This window comes from Amblyraja radiata, unplaced genomic scaffold, assembly GCF_010909765.2.
Source record: "Amblyraja radiata isolate CabotCenter1 unplaced genomic scaffold, sAmbRad1.1.pri S35, whole genome shotgun sequence".
In the NCBI taxonomy this organism is placed as follows: Eukaryota; Metazoa; Chordata; class Chondrichthyes; order Rajiformes; family Rajidae; genus Amblyraja; species Amblyraja radiata.
The window spans coordinates 710,834-727,466 of record NW_022630148.1 but is presented as its reverse complement, the minus strand read 5'-3'; positions in this window follow the sequence as shown (position 1 = coordinate 727,466).

The window sequence follows — 16,633 nt, the reverse complement described above, 5'->3', positions numbered from 1 at the left end:
GGGAGGAGAGACCAGCGACAAAACGGAGAAATACTTCAAATCGCCCGTCTGTCATGCCATGGGCTTCAATGAGGAGTGTCGTGATATCCCCGCGATCTACAGTCAGGAATTGTGCGAGTGCGGCTACAAACTCTTGGATGGTGAGGTGCGGGAAGGTGTACACCACGCTCCGGGCTGAATCCTCTCTCTCCAAAAGTTCCATTAGGAACCCGGACAGGAACTGGGAAGGCTGCAGATTGTGTTTGATCAAATCTTCATCTGTGAACACGATGTTCTTCTCAGCCACTCCATCGAAGGCCATCTGACCAACCCTCAGTAACACCTCACGGAGGCTCTCAATCTCACGGCCGTGGTTTTTCAGGATGTTGTAAATAAAGTAGCAATATAGTTGTGTGATGCTCTTGGGAACTCGCTGCGGGTCCCGGTGTGTTTGTCTGAAGAAGGGGCCCAGTGTCAGGACGAGGATCCAGCAGTAGGAGGGGTTGTAGCTCATGGTGTACATGATCTCGTTCTCCTTCACATGTTTGAAAACAGCTGCTGCCACCGTCTGATCTTCAAAATACCTGGTGAAATATTCCTTCCGTTCCTCACCAACAAATCCCAGGATTTCAGCCCGGACACTGATCTCTGCCTTTTCCAGTAAATGTAACGCAGTGGGGCGGGTGGTGACCAGCACTGAACACCCTGGGAGCAGCTTGTGCTGGATTAAACTGTACACAATGTCAGACACTTCACACCACCACTCGGGATCCGGGCACTGGTGCTTAGGTTCTGTGTCTCTCCGACTGTCAGCAAAATCGATTCCACCCTTGAATTCATCCAGACCGTCGAATATAAACAGCAATCTCTATGGGTTCTTCCAGACCTCTTCTAGCATATTCCCAAAGTAAGGATACTGATCCAGAATCAATTCCCTCAGGTTTATTCTGTGTTTAATCATGTTCAAATCCTGGAATTTGAAACTGAAGACAAACTGAAATTGTTGGAATATTTTCCCCGTGGCCCAGTCATGAACAATCTTTTGCACCATTGTTGTTTTTCCGATCCCCGGAACTCCGGCCACGGCAGACGAACTCCCAGATTTGGAGTTGCTCGCCATAATGTTCTGGAATAACTGATCAGTTCGGATTTTTTCAAACTCTCCCCCGAGATGTTCCTCTCTCCACTCTTCATGGTCCCGGCCTCTTGCCAGCAGCTCATGTTCCACCAATGTCCGATCTCGAACAGTGGAGATGACCGTGAGCTCAGCGTATCGATCAAGCAGCTGGAAATCCTTAACCTTCTCGTTCATCAGGATGGTGTTCACACTCAGTGTTTCAGTCTGTGCTCGCAGTCTCCATGTGCTTCTGCTGAACATCTTTTAACAGGTGAGATAAACAAGAGGTCCTGAAATTAGATTCATCACGCAAAGAAAAACACATTCACAGTATCCTAATATAGTCATAGTATGATACAGTGCGGGAACAGGCCATTCGGCCCAACTTGTCCACACCGGTCAACAATGTCCCCTTGCCTGCGCTTGCTTCATATCCTTTCAAACCTGTCCTATCCATGCACCTACCTTAACTGTTTCTTAAACGATGGGTTAGTCCCAGCCTCAACTACCTCCTCTCGCAGCCTACTTCATACACCCACCACCCTTTGTGCGAAAATTTACTCCTCGGATTCCTATTAAATCTTTTCCCCATCACATTGAACCAATGTCCTCTGGTCCTCGATTCCCCTACTCTGGGCAAGAGACTCTGCACATCTAACCGATCTATTCCTCTCATTCCTACTCACTTCCCCTTTAACTCCATCGTTATATTCACAATTTGTCACCCCATTTAATTGCATCCCATTATACCCTTCACACTATGATTTACCCAGCCTATATTGGGAAAGATAAAAGCTCCTAATACAACGACCTTATTTGAGGTGCAGCTGTCTGCAATCTCCTGACACATTTGTTCTTCTAATTCCCGTTGACTATTCGGGGGTCTGTAGTACACCCCCAACAAGGTGATCATCCTTTTCTTGTAATTCAGCTCTACCCATATAGTCTCACTGGACGAAACCCCCCTCCACTTTTTCCCTCACCCCTGTCTCTCCTGAAGCTCCTGTACCCCGGAACATTGACCAGGTTTCAGTCATGGCTACTGATAAAGCCGAATTAAGTTAAAAATATAAGAAGATATTAAATTGGCTTCTGGGCTAGCCTACAGCTTATATTTAGTCTCAAATTAGGCTTGCCTCAGGTTGCGGTGTGTGAGATAATAAATACTATAACATTGTCTCCCAAGTGCCGAGAGAGGAACCAGAGAAGTAGCTGGGGATCTCTTTGATGTATTTGATAAAATAAAATGTCGTTAACCAAATGGCCAATGTTTTTAATATATCTTGTACCATGTGACAGATGCCTTTGAGTTGATGCATTCTGTAGAAATTATTTTCCTGTACCTCTGACCATGACTAATGTCTGTGAATGTGCTCCAGGGGGACAGGACTATGAAACCTCGGATGCCTGGACGTGAGTCAGTCACTACGGAAGATCGCGAGGGAGAGTCCACGACTGTGATTCTAAGCTGTGAATCAACTGAACTGTGAGTCTGTAATATACTTGCAATAAATGATTTGTTAGGTATGAAATTGAATTCGCTGGCCTGCGCTCTGCTTGAAATGTTATGAAATTGGATTTGCTGGCCTGCACTCGGTTTGAAAGGGTTATTTCCGAGTCCTTTACATTCCTCCCTCATCGCAAAGATGTTGATTAATTGGACATCTGTAAATTGTCCCTAGTCTGCAAATAGTGGATATAAAGATGGGATAAATAGGAAGGGCTGATCGATGGACGGCGTATACGCAGTTGGCCAAAACATGCAATTGAATACCTTTCAGATGAGCAGGTAGTTCCAAGGAAACCTTCATGGCTTTGAACGATTCGATCAGATCAGAACCTGTTGGAATAATTTCATGGAATGAGTCCGAGTTGCATTTTGACAAAAAGGACAAATTCTCTATAGAAACATGTCCTGTACCTTCTTCCCCCATTGCTTTCAGCAACTCCTCCAGTTTGGGGAGCAGGTGGTGCATTTTCACGAAGCATTTCCATATCAGTTTACGGACCTGCGGCTCTTTCTCAGTCACCAGGTTGAGGAGAAGTGTGGAACCGGCCGCACGGCTTCCTCTCTTCGTGCGTTTGATGACTCGCTGTGAAGAGCCATGGGGAGAAGTAGTTATAGAGCTGTACAACACAGAAACAGAACCCTCGGCCAACCTTGGCGATGGATTTATTGGAGTCACAGTGCCTTAAGTGGTAGAGTGATAGAGCAATATACTACTGGGAGACAGGCTATTCAGCCCACATTGTCCATGCCAACCAAGTTACAATTGTAAGCCAGAGCCATTTGCCTGCATTTGGCCTACAGCCCCGTAAGCCCCTCCTATCCACTCATCAGTCTGAATGTACTTTGATATCCCTAATGTTATCCGCTTTTCCAGCTTCCTCTGGCATTGTGTTCCAGATATGGACTGCTCTCCAAGTAAACCTGTTGTCCCAGATCCCACCTACATTTCGCCCATCTCCCCTCAAGCCTGGTTTTCTCCCACCTACATTTCTCCCCTCCCCGCAAGAGGAGGAGCCATCTTGGTGAACGGCTGCTAGCCAGCAGCCGTCCGTTTTAAATCCGTTTTTTAAATAGTTTTTAGTGAGTCCTGTTTTTTGTTTGTAGGGGATATGGTCTTTTTAATGTGGGGGGTAGGTGTAAACTTTATTTCTAGGTCCCTACCTGGTCGGTGTGGCAGCCTTTTCTCCGGGCTGCCCGTCGACCCGTCCTCGTGGCCTACCTGCGGGCTTGGAGCGCCGTTTCCTGGCGGGGACCGCCCAGCACTTCGGCCTCGGCGGCGGCACAGCGTTGGAGCGCTGGAGCGGAGCGGAGCGGGCGACGCCTTGCCTGGGTCGCCGCGCTGGAGCTCTGGCGAGCTGGACCGCCGAGAGCAACATCTCCGGGCTGCGGGTCTGCGGAGCAGAGAGGCGGCGTGCAGGGAGGCGGCAGTGCGGAGATGCGGCGCCGACTTTTTCATCGGGAGCCTGGGAGCTCCAAACCGGCGCTGCCTTGTCGGCTTCGGCAGCCGCGGGCTCCAACCAGGAAGCGGCCGTTCCAAGTGGCCCAGCCGCCGAAAGGACTCTCCCGACGTCGGGGCAAGACCACCCGGTGAGAACGGCCAGGGACATCGGGCCTCCGTAGAGGCAATTGCGGTGGCCTCAATAGGCCTGACTTTGGGGTGAACATGGGGTGGGGACTGGACATTGTGCCTTCCTCCACAATGCTATCCACTGTGGGGGGATGATTTTTTTGTCTAATTGTAGTCCTGTAGGTCTGTGTCCAAGATGGCTGCCGTGAAGAGAGAGTGGACGCTGGCGCGCTTTGGCTGCCGCTGCTCTCTCTTCACACTGTGTTTTTGATTTTCTGTTTTTGGATTGAATTCTGTTTTTAATTTGTGTCTATGTGATGTCTTTATTACTTGTTATATTCCGATTATATGTTATTCCGATTACTATGTAAGGTGTCCTTGAGATGTCTGAAATGCGCCCATTAAATAAAATTTATTATTATTATTATTAAGCCTGCACCCTCCAGTTTGTGGATCACCACTGCTGTGCGGGATATTCTTTGTGACTGCGCCGTACTGAGTTGTAATTACAGAGAGCAGCACAGCACAAGAATGGACCCTTCGGCCCACAATATTTCTGCAGGAAAACATTTGAGTATCAGCTGAAGTTACCCACTCATCCAATCCTCTCCCTACCTTGTACTCTTGCTCACTGAAATATCTCTCGTATGCTAGAACGAAGACGACATTCTCCAACGCCTCTTGAATCGCCTCTTCCAGCCTCTGGCGGTAATGAATTGTCAAATCCAGCAGCTGCGAATCATCACACCTTTCCAGGAGCTCCATCATCGAAGACATTGGAGGAGCTGTGATGAATCAAAATAATGGAATTATCAAGTGTTGTCTGTTTTCCTCCACCCATAGCTGTCACCACCCCCACTCTGCTAAAAGGCAGACCACATGACGGAGATGAGACGCTCCGATCAGCGGGTTGCTGTCAGGCCACGAGCCGGATCTACCCGCACCCTGTACGGAGGGAGGGAGACCCGGCTGTGATCCTCGACTTGCCCTGACAATGGTCCCCAGGCTGTTGCTGTAACTTATTCCCTGCGGCATCTAAACAATGCGCTAACTCACAACAATTGTCCCTCTCCCACTGTTCAATCCCACGGGTGCATTCTCTTCTTGATTCTGGATGGACACAATGTCAACACCTTTTGACAGAATACACCGTTGCGACATTAAACGTGACTTATTCTCACACTTTAGCTTTAGCATTCAGAGTTCAGAGGCACAGTATGCAAACAGGCCCTTCGGCCCAGCGAGTCCATGCCAATCATCAATCGATCACCCGCTCACACTAGTTTTATGTTATCTGACGTTCTGCATATTAGGAGCACATTTACAGAGGGCAATTGTTGTTCATGCCAGCATGCCATAGGGATGTGGGAGGAAACACACACTGTCATAGGAAAAACGTGCAAACTCCACACAAACAGTGGCCTTGGTTAGAATTGAACCCGAGTCTCCGGAGCCGTGAGCCAGCGGTTCTACCATCTGCACTACTGTGCCCACACTTATTATTGTCACATGTACTGAGAAACTGTGAAAATATTGTGTTTGCATGCTGTCCAATCTAATCAGGTAATACTATACATAAATACGGCTAAGCCAAGCACAAGTACAGCAGGTAGAGTGAGGAGAGTGCTGAATATAGTTTTCACAGCATGTAGCGATACAGTTTCAGAGAAAACATCCAACGTCCACAATGAAATAGTTGGTAAAAACAAGGACTGTGTCCCCACACAGGCCACAACTCACCAATGGAAGGAACTTTCAGTAGACTGATAACATCATAATAAGAATGCACAAGATTCACAGCAACGTGGTTCTATACATTCAGAACCCGTTTACTGAGAACACATAGAAACATAGAAAATAGATGCAGGAGTAGGCCATTCGGCCCTTCGAGCCTGCACCGCCATTCAATATGATCATGGTTGATCATCCAACTCAGTATCCTGTACCTGCCTTCTCTCCATACCCCCTGATCCCTTTAGCCACAAAGGCCACATCCAACTCCCTCTTAAATATAGCCAATGAACTGGCCTCAACTACCTTCTGTGGCGGAGAATTCCACAGATTCACCACTCTCTGTGTGAAAAATGTTTTCCTCATCTCGGTCCTAAAAGATTTCCCCCTTATCCTTAAACTGTGACCCCTCGTTCTGGACTTCCCCAACATCGGGAACAATCTTCCTGCACCTAGCCTGTCCAACCCTTTAAGAATTTTGTAAGTTTCTATAAGATCCCCCATCAATCTTCTAAATTCTAGCAAGTACAAACCGAGTCTATCCAGTCTTTCTGCATATGAAAGTCCTGACATCCCAGGAATCAGTCTGGTGAACCTTCTGTGCACTCCCTCTATGGCAAGAATGTCCTTCCTCAGATTAGGAGACCAAAAGTATACGCAATACTCCAGGTATTATAGGAAGGATGTCAACAAAATAGAGAGAGTACAGAGGAGATTTACTAGAATGTTGCCTGGGTTTCAACAACTAAGTTACAGAGATAGGTTGAATAAGTTAGGTCTTTATTCTCTGGAGCGCAGAAGGTTAAGGGGGGACTTGATAGAGGTCTTTAAAATGATGAGAGGGATAGACAGAGTTGATGTGATCAAGCTTTTCCCTTTGAGAATAGGGAAGATTCAAACAAGAGGACATGACTTCAGAATGAAGGGACAGAAGTTTAGGGGTAACATGAGGGGGAACTTCTTTACTCAGAGAGTGGTAGCGGTGTGGAATGAGCTTCCAGTGGAAGTGGTGGCGGCAGGTTCGTTGGTATCATTTAAGAATAAATTGGATAGGCATATGGATGAGAAGGGAATGGAGGGTTATGGTATGAGTGCAGGCAGGTGGGACTAAGGGAAAAAATTGTTCGGCACGGACTTGTAGGGCCGAGATGGCCTGTTTCCGTGCTGTAATTGTTATATGGTTATATGGTGTGGTCTCACCAAGACCCTGTACAACTGCAGTAGAACCTCCCTGATCGTATACTCAAATCCTTTTGCTATGAATGCTAACATACCATTCGCCTTCTTCACTACCTGCTGCACCTGCATGCCTACTTTTAATGACTGGTGTACCATGACACCCAGGTCTCGTTGCATCTCCCCCTTTCCTAATCGGCCACCATTCAGATAATAGTCTACTTTCCTGATTTTGCCACCAAAGTGGATAACCTCACATTTATCCACATTATACTGCATCTGCCATGCATTTGCCCACTCACCCAGCCTATCCAAGTCACCTTGCAGCCTCCAAGACAGAGGGTTGTTCTTCTGGCTGGGGGTCTGTGGCAACACTGGGGTGCACAGCTTTAAGCTGAAAGGGGTGGAATTCAAAGGAGATGTGCGGGTGAAGTTATTTATACACAGAGGATGGTGGGTGCCTGGAACGCGCTGCCAGGTGTGGTGGTTGTAGCATATACCATCATGGTATTGAAGCTTTTTGATATGCAGGGAATGGAGAAATATGGATTGTATGAAGGCAGTGGAGATGAGTTTCATTTAGCATCGGCCCGCATGGACATTGTGGACCGTAAATACCTTTCCTGTGCTGTAGATTACTGTGCTCTATCTACCTTTGTTGATATACGTACAGAATGGCCACGTATTATTTTCCATTTGGCCTTGTTACTTCAAACACATCTCTTGCATCCTGTAATTGTAATGATATAATGTGATTATATTAACGGTTTGTTTTCAACTTTCTTTCTAATGTAGACGTTTCAGATTATTTCTCTCTCGCTACGTGGCAGAATGACAAAGTCACACCGCACAGACAGAGATGCTTCATCCAGATGTGTCGACCAACCTGCCCTATCTGAGCCAGCCCTGTTTGTCCATGTTTGCCCATTATCACTCCAAACCTTTCTTGCCCATGTACCTGCCCAAATGTCACTAAAATCATGTTATTGTACGCGCCTCAACTGGCAACACATTCCATATTTCCACCTCCCTCTGTGATCAAAGTGTTTTTTTTTTAAAGGGCAATGGAACCAAGAACTAGACGGCAGATTTAAGATGAGAGTGGAAGAACTTTGCAGAATCTGAAGGGCATCTCCCTGTCAAGGCTGGTGGTGGATGCTGGTGAGAGAATGACATTGAAGAGCTTTGAGATAGGGACGTGGATATACAGGGAATCTGGGAATATTGATTTGAAAGATACACAATAGAAACAGGGTATTCAGTTTATCGACTCCACGGAGACGATCGATCGATCACCCACTTATTCTGCAAACTTCAACTGAGCAGATTAGTTTAACCTGGCATCATGTTGGGCACAGACAGCATGAAGGGTCTGTTCTTGTACTGCAGTGTGCTAGTTTACATGGAATTCCCCAACCTCCTTCTTTACTTCCTAGTCCCTTCCCTTCTCTCCTTATCCCAATACATAACGTATTCCCCATCCACAAATTTCCCCAACCATTCCACCCAAATCTCTCCACTAGCTTTACATTTCACATCATTCAAACAACTTGTCGCGTAACAAGACCTTTGACTCGTTTTCTCTTGAGTCTCATTTTAGTCCTGGTTTCATCTCTAACCATCTGACAATCAACACCCCCTCCCCCCCTCACCACCTCATCCATATTCAACTTTCCTGTGCCAGGCTCCCACCACTTTCCGCATTCTCTCCCCAACTACAATCAACCCTTTCGGGTTCAGGCCTATTTTGACCATCCTAATTCCTTGGTTCTCTCTCATTTCCCCATTAAACCTCTAACAACTCACTGGGAGTAGCTTTCCATCCCTGACAAACATTCACTTATTTTCCCTCATCAGACCTTCAACATCCTTTGTTCACCAAGGCTCACAAAACTTAACTTCTTTGCTTCTTCCGCTAACTGACACGCTGAGTCTGAACAGTTCTCTCACTTATAAAAACCTCCAATCATCACATGTTCGTTCCCCTCTAGTAGCTGCTCCCAGACAGTCTTTACACCCAACAAATGACCGTAATGCAGACAGACCTGCCCTATCATTCCTGTACTCTCTCCGGCTCAGGTCTCTTGGCCTTCCGTTGATTCCCTATTCCCTCTCCCCGTGTGTACTGCAGGTCAGGCAATCTGATCCGGTCACATTGTTGGCAGGGGCGGAAAACCTGGGGAGGCCAGAGGGGACACGTCCCCCCCCATGTTTTGAGAGGTGGGGACACCCCCCCCCCCCCCCACCACCAGGTTTTTGTAATCCGATTTTAAAATCGCCGCTTTCCGTGAGACAGTTGGGGTGGGACTGAGGATAGAGCGTGGTGATTGGAGGAGGGAGACGTGGCACAGACCTGCGCCTCATCCGCAGGCAGGATCGATCCAAGCCGGGTCTCCGGCGCTGTCCCGAGCGCCCCCCCCACGGATGGCCAGAGAGGTCGGCAGTCAGACACGAGATGTACCCCCAGGCCCACAGCCAGCACAGAGAAACAGCCCTAAACCCAGCTCAACTCTGCCTGTCCTGCCAGGTGAACCTGCCTGGACTTGCGGGAAATATGGAAATATGGCCAGCGCAGAGAAGCAGCGCTGATGTCCCATCAGTCCAGTCAGGGCTGTAGTTAACCCGGCGAGACAGGCAGAGTTGAGCTGCATTTAGCGCTGGATTGAGCCTCCGAAGCCTCGTGCGCGTGAGTGTGCCGCCAAAAAATTGTGTCCCCCGTCCCCTCCATGTTTTGATAGCGAGTTCTGCTCTTGATTGTTGGGACATTTATATCTGACGTAATTCTACAACACACCGTCGTCTGTCCAGGTTGTCGAGGCCACTGGATCTCCTCCCTGGTCCGCTCCATCAGCCATGGTGGTGACTGCCGTTCACACGTCCCGCTGCTCTGTAATAAACAGATTAAAAGCCGGTATTAGACAACAATTGCAAGGAGCAGGACAACACTTTCAGCTGATGACATCACACGCTGTACAGCGTGTAGGAAAGAACTGCAGATGTTGGTTTAAATCACAGATAGACACAAAATGCTGGAGTAACTCAGCGGAACAAGCAGCACCTCTGGAGAGAAAGGTTTTTTTTTTTAAACGGGTGACATTTCAGGTCAAGACCCTTCTTCAGACTGATTCAGTCCAACACATGCTTGTCTTATCAATAAATCAAACCCCTAAATTAATGGAACAAATATACATTGGAGACAGCACTAATGGCAAAGTATCTTTGCAGGAAATAAGATGGGGGAACACATAGTCTATGTAGCTCTGGAAATTAGGTTTATTTGGAACAATACATGAACATATTAGGAGCAGGAATACGACACTTGGCCTCTTGAGTTTGATATGCCTTTTTGTAAGGTTGCAAGGGGTGGGGCATTCCGAGGAAGTGTTAGAGTGGGGCATTCTGAAACCTTGGGGAGATGTTGTATAGAAACATAGAAAATAGGTGCAGGAGGAGGCCATTCGGCACTTCGAGCCAGCACCGCCATTCATTGTGATCATGGCTGACCGTTCCCATCAATAACCCGTGCCTGCCTTCTCCCCATATCCCTTGACTCCACTAGACCCTAGAGCTCTACCTAACTCTCTCTTAAATCGATCCAGTGACTTGGCCTCCACTGCCCTCTGTGGCAGGGAATTCCACAGATTCACAACTCTCTGGGTGGAAAAGTTTCTCCTCATCTCAGTCTTAAATGACCTCCCCTTTATTCTAAGACTGTGGCCCCTGATTCAGGACTCGCCCAACATTGGGAACATTTTTCCTGCATCTAGCTTGTCCAGTCCTTTTATAATTTTATATGTTTCTATAAGACCCCCCTCATCCTTCTAAACTCGAGCAAATACAAGCCTAGTCTTTTCAATCTTTCCTCATATGACAGTCCCGCCATCCCAGAGATCAATCTCGTGAACCTACGCTGCACTGCCTCAATCACAAGAATGTCCTTCCTCAAATTAGGAGACCAAAACTGTACACAATACTCCAGATGTGGTCTCACCAGAGCCCTATACAACTGCAAAAGAACCTCTCTACTCCTATATTGAAACCAAGACCAAAGAGATGGTGGTTAAGTTTGGCAGGTCCAAGCTCCCCCTTCAGCCGGTTAACACTGCAGGGATGGACATTGAGGTGGTGCAGACATATAAATATCTGGGAGTGCACCTTGATAACAAACTGTGTGTAATATGTGCTTTAAGAATTTCACTGTACAGTTACATATTGAACTACTGAACTGTTGAACAAACATCAGTTCCTCTCAGCACTCAGCTCTCCAACTGATTCATCCTCAACAAACAGGGATTATCCTTTGCTATCTTGCAGACATTCTCTATTATCATAGCTGAAAGATACAATTCTGCATTAAATGGTCCTGAACTATCCCAGCTGTGGACAGGTGATCTCTCCCTATCTTTAAACAACCTCTAGCATGTAAATCTAAAATATTTGGTTATCTTACCGCTGCCTGCTGCACCTGCATGCCTACTTTCAATGACTGGTGTACCATGACACCCAGGTCTCGTTGCATCTCCCCTTTTCCTAATCGGCCACCATTCGGATAATAGTCTACTTTCCTGGTTTTGCCACCAAAGTGGATAACCTCACATTTATCCACATTATACTGCATCTGCCATGCATTTGCCCACTCACCCATCCTATCCAAGTCACCTTGCAGCCTCCTAGCATCCTCCTCACAACTAACACGGGCGCCCCACGGGACAAAGATGGGTGAGGTGAGGGAGGTCAGTTCACAGGAACTGCACCAGGACATCGAGCTCGCGGGCGGATCGGATTTGGACTGTGAAAATGGCGATGCCTGCGTGTGTAATATGTGCTTTAAGAATTTCACTGTACAGTTACATATTGAACTACTGAACTGTTGAACAAACATCAGTTCCTCTCAGCACTCAGCTCTCCAACTGATTCATCCTCAACAAACATGGATTATCCTTTGCTATCTTGCAGACATTCTCTATTATCATAGCTGAAAGATACAATTCTGCATTAAATGGTCCTGAACTATCCCAGCTGTGGACAGGTGATCTCTCCCTACCTTTAAACAACCTCTAGCATCTAAATCAAACGTATTTGGTTATCTAACCGCTGTGTGTGATCTGGCCAAGTACAAATGACTAGCATTTGTTACCTGTGTAATAAAGACAATGTGTATTTACTTTATTGATTAAATTAGTGAATGCAGAAAACAGTGGAAGTGCAATGTTGGATGATCCATTATCAGAGCTGGGACTGTAATCAAATGCTGATCAAACTGCTGAGTGTTTCCAGCAAGTTTCTCTTTTTCATTCCGATCTTCTGGAAGAGCAAAATTTAAAAAAAATTCCACGCCCAAAAAAACGGTTGTGAAAGTCACACGTCATCCTACAGTGGTCAATAGATTTGTGCAAATATCATATTTCAACTCACATACCCAATAGTCAGTCCCAACTCATTTGAATAATGAAATGAGAACTGACATGTACAAAACGCATTCTGTGTTGCAAATCTGAAATCCTCAAAGTATCCTTTCCTTTTACTATCATTCAGCTGCAACTTCTCCTGGGATCACTCAGTCCCTCGGCCTACTCAACATAAATGTTCACGCATGTAGTACATCCGTCAAAGAGAATGCCTACAAGTCCTTGGTCAGGCTCAAATTGGTGTATTGTGGAGCCGTATGGGATCCTTTCAACAACAACAAGATCACCCTGGAGAAAGTACAACGCCGGGCAGCCCGCATTGTATGTAACGACCACAAGCGCAAATCAAGCCTGAATAATATGCCGACTTCTCTCGGATGGGATACCCTAGAGCTCCGCAGAATCGGGCTAAATGTTATTGCAATTTACAAGGAGATTCACAAAATCACACCATCAAACCTCCCGTTATCCCAGAGCACCAACTGCCATGAAACAAGACAAAATAACTGTCCCTACATCATCGACTGGCTAAATTTCAATAGACTTTAGTACCAATATTCCCTTTACCCAAGGACAATAAGGGAATGGACCCAACACACGTGCTGCTCCCGATGTTAAGTCATTTAAAAAGGGGATTGAGCAACTAGATCTCCTCAACTTGGTGAAAAAGGCTCACTTCAAAATGTAATTACTACTCTACTCAATCCGACCTGCGCCCGATAACCACTGATGAGGTGTTTGCGCACTAATCAACTAGAACCAGAGCCAGTCTTATCTGTGACCACAGGGCGAAAAAAATGTGCAACTCTCCGTACAGACGGCTCAGAAAGGCCTTTACTCTGGCAATTGAGGACGTCTTATCAGCAAAAATATCTGAAAGCGGAAATAACAAGCTGACGGTTTCATTATGAAATAGTTCCCATTTAGTAAGTGTAAAACAAACTGGGACATTTGCTTTGACTCCAGCAGACTGCTCAGCTCATTCAACACATCAAGTGTTGGTTACAACTTTATACAAGTGTGTGTGTGATGGATGTGCAGCATTAATCTACACCAACACATCCAATGACAAAACGCAGCAGCAGCTGTTGCTCAACATGACTTTTCTGCTTCAAACTATCACTGGGACACATTTACTCACAACAATACATTCAATGTGTTGCTGACAGACAAGAGAAAATCACATTCAATGGGGGAATTTAACCCAAGTCTCTCCCCGAGATTAGACCCGTCCACTGGGGAGCGGCGGACAAAATACTCACCGATGTCAATCTGCTGTCGTCGCTCCCCACAGCGGCCCTGAGTCTCCCCGCTCCCCACAGCGGCCCGGCTTCCGACAGCGGGACCCCGCTCCCCCGGCCTGTACAGTGGAGCTCCTCTCCTCTCTCCCCTCTCTCTCCTGTCTCTCTCCTCTCCCCGCTGCCCCAGCCCGTGGACTCCCTCTCTTCACTTCTCTTCCCTGTTCACCCGCCGCTGCAACAGGTCGGTCGGCAGGAAGGAAGCGACGCCCATCCTGCGCACTGCGTCATCATGGCAGGAAGGAAATTAAACTCAAACCCACAGATGCTGCAGGTCTAAACTCAAACCCACAGATGCTGCAGGTCTAAACTCAAACCCTCAGATGCTGCAGGTCTAAACTCAAACTCACAGATGCTGCAGGTCTAAACTCAAACCGGATAACACAACCTTAAGTTCCCATTTAGGTTGCACACCACCTTCTAGTTTAAAATATCGATGAGTCCAAATGGTGAACTCTCTCCCCAACAGTTCCTGTCACACATGTCATGGGTGGAATTGGCTGCTCACATCTTCTGCTCAAATAAAACAAATGCTGTTCCGACACGTAAACACAACTCAAACATTTACCTCACATTTCTAATTCCAAGAAAGGTTACAATTGGCAAAGTCACCGGCTGTTAGGTGGTTAATTGGAATAAGTCTGGAAATTATTAACTGTATTTGGAACTTTGATAAATGATTGGAAAGGCTAAATTTCACGAGAGCATCAATTGAGGTGTATAGAGTAATGAGATGAGGGATGAAAGGAGGAGGAGCAGTTTAGCATGGTGATACAGGAATTAGCTGAAAGATTGTAGACCTGGTGAAACGTTTCTCCCACCACAGGATCAGTACAGATCTGGAACTCATAGAAACATAGAAAATAGGTGCAGGAGTAGAGGCCATTCGGCCCTTCGAGCCTGCACCGCCATTCAATATGATCATGGCTGATCATCCAACTCAGTATCCCACCCCTGCCTTCTCTCCATCCCTTTAGCCACAAGGGCCACATCTAACTCCCTCTTAAATATAGCCAATGAACTGTGGCCTCAACTACCTTTTGTGGCAGAGAATTCCACACCTAAAATTACCTTTGAAGAAACGTATACACTACAATGTGTGCTTGAAGACTGGTTACCAGAAGGTGGGATCTGACCGATGAACTCTTGCACAACCGACAAAGACACTGTGGGTAGAATAATTGGCTTCCTCTGTCGTCAATGTATTGAAACCGCAAATGACCAACGGTAGCTGGGGGATGGAGGTACCCCTGGTAGACACAATGATGAAGACAGGAATCCCAAGCACATTTACACTGGGTGGAGCTGGACAGCCCTGCATTGTTCCACCGTTCCTCAGTCAGAAACAAGCCACCCCAGAAACACAACGACCACCACCCCAGTCACAGATACTGACCCCTAGATCTGGACTCTTCACTCAGGGGAATAACCAGGGAGTCAAGAGTGTTAAATTCTCACATGTACAATGGGACAATTAAATACTTACATGCAGCATAACATGACACCCGGCATACATCCAATCTATGGACATTTCATTCAGGTCACCCCTCATTCCTCTAAACACTAAAGAACAGGGGCTGAGCATCGGTCTCGCTACACACGGCAACACCAGTCTGATGAAACTTGATGCAATATTATTCCTTATTTATGTCGATAAATGCTATCTAATACTCTTGGTGCTGCTGTAGCAAGGCACTATGTTAATTGTATAATAGTACAAAAACATTCACAGAATACAGCATTGCTGCTTCATTGTCTGCTGGTGAGGATGGCCTCACATTAACCGTTTGACACAAGTGGTTAATGACTACTTCACATTAACATTGAAACGTCACCGATCTGTGTCTGTTCGATATTCACACCCATGTCGGAATGGCCCACTCCTGCACCTATTTGTCTGTTTACCTGGTTTCAGGGCTTTTACAAATGTTGGCATCGGGGGAATGGGTGTATTACGGGGAAAGGAAACGGGCCACAGAGCAATAAAGAACCATTTTGCAGTAAAGAGCAGAATTAAATCTAATTGTTTGACAGCAACTTCCAATGTGCATTGAATGCATCAAATAAGTCGCTCCAGTTTGTGGTCAACATTCCCACCATGTGGTGATCCGCTGCACTGCAGGCCCGGCCATTCTGTGGTCAACACTCCCACCATGTGGTGATCCTCTGCACTGCAGGCCCGGTCATTCTGTGGTCAACACTCCCACCATGTGGTGATCCACTGCACTGCAGGCTCGTCTGGTATGTGGCCAACACCCCCACCATGTAGTGATTTGCGAGCAACTTCCTCTTGCCAGAGTTAAGGAGTGTGTTTGCTCGCTTTTATCACCCTCTGGACACAGGATTGGATTAGATTCCTTTATTGTCATGCAGACCTTTCGGTCTGAACGAAATTTCGTTGCCTGCAGTCATACATATAATAATAAATAACAAAACACACAATAAACACAAATTAACATCCACCACAGTGAGTTCACCAGGCACCTCCTCACTGTGATGGAAGACTTTTGCCTTCTCCCCATATCCCCTGACTCCGCTATCATTAAGAGCCCTATCTAGCTCTCTCTTGAAAGCATCCAGAGAACCGGCCTCCACCGCCCTCTGAGGCAGAGAATTCCACAGACTCACAACTCTCTGTGAGAATAAGTGTTTCCTCGTCTCCGTCCTAAATGGCCGACCCCTTATTACATAGAAACATAGAAAATAGGTGCAGGAGTAGAGGCCATTCGGCCTTCCGAGCCTGCACCATTCGCCATTCAATATGATCATGGCTGATCATCCAACTCAGTATCCTGTACCTGCCTTCTCTCCATACCCCCTGATCCCTTTAGCCACAAGGGCCACATC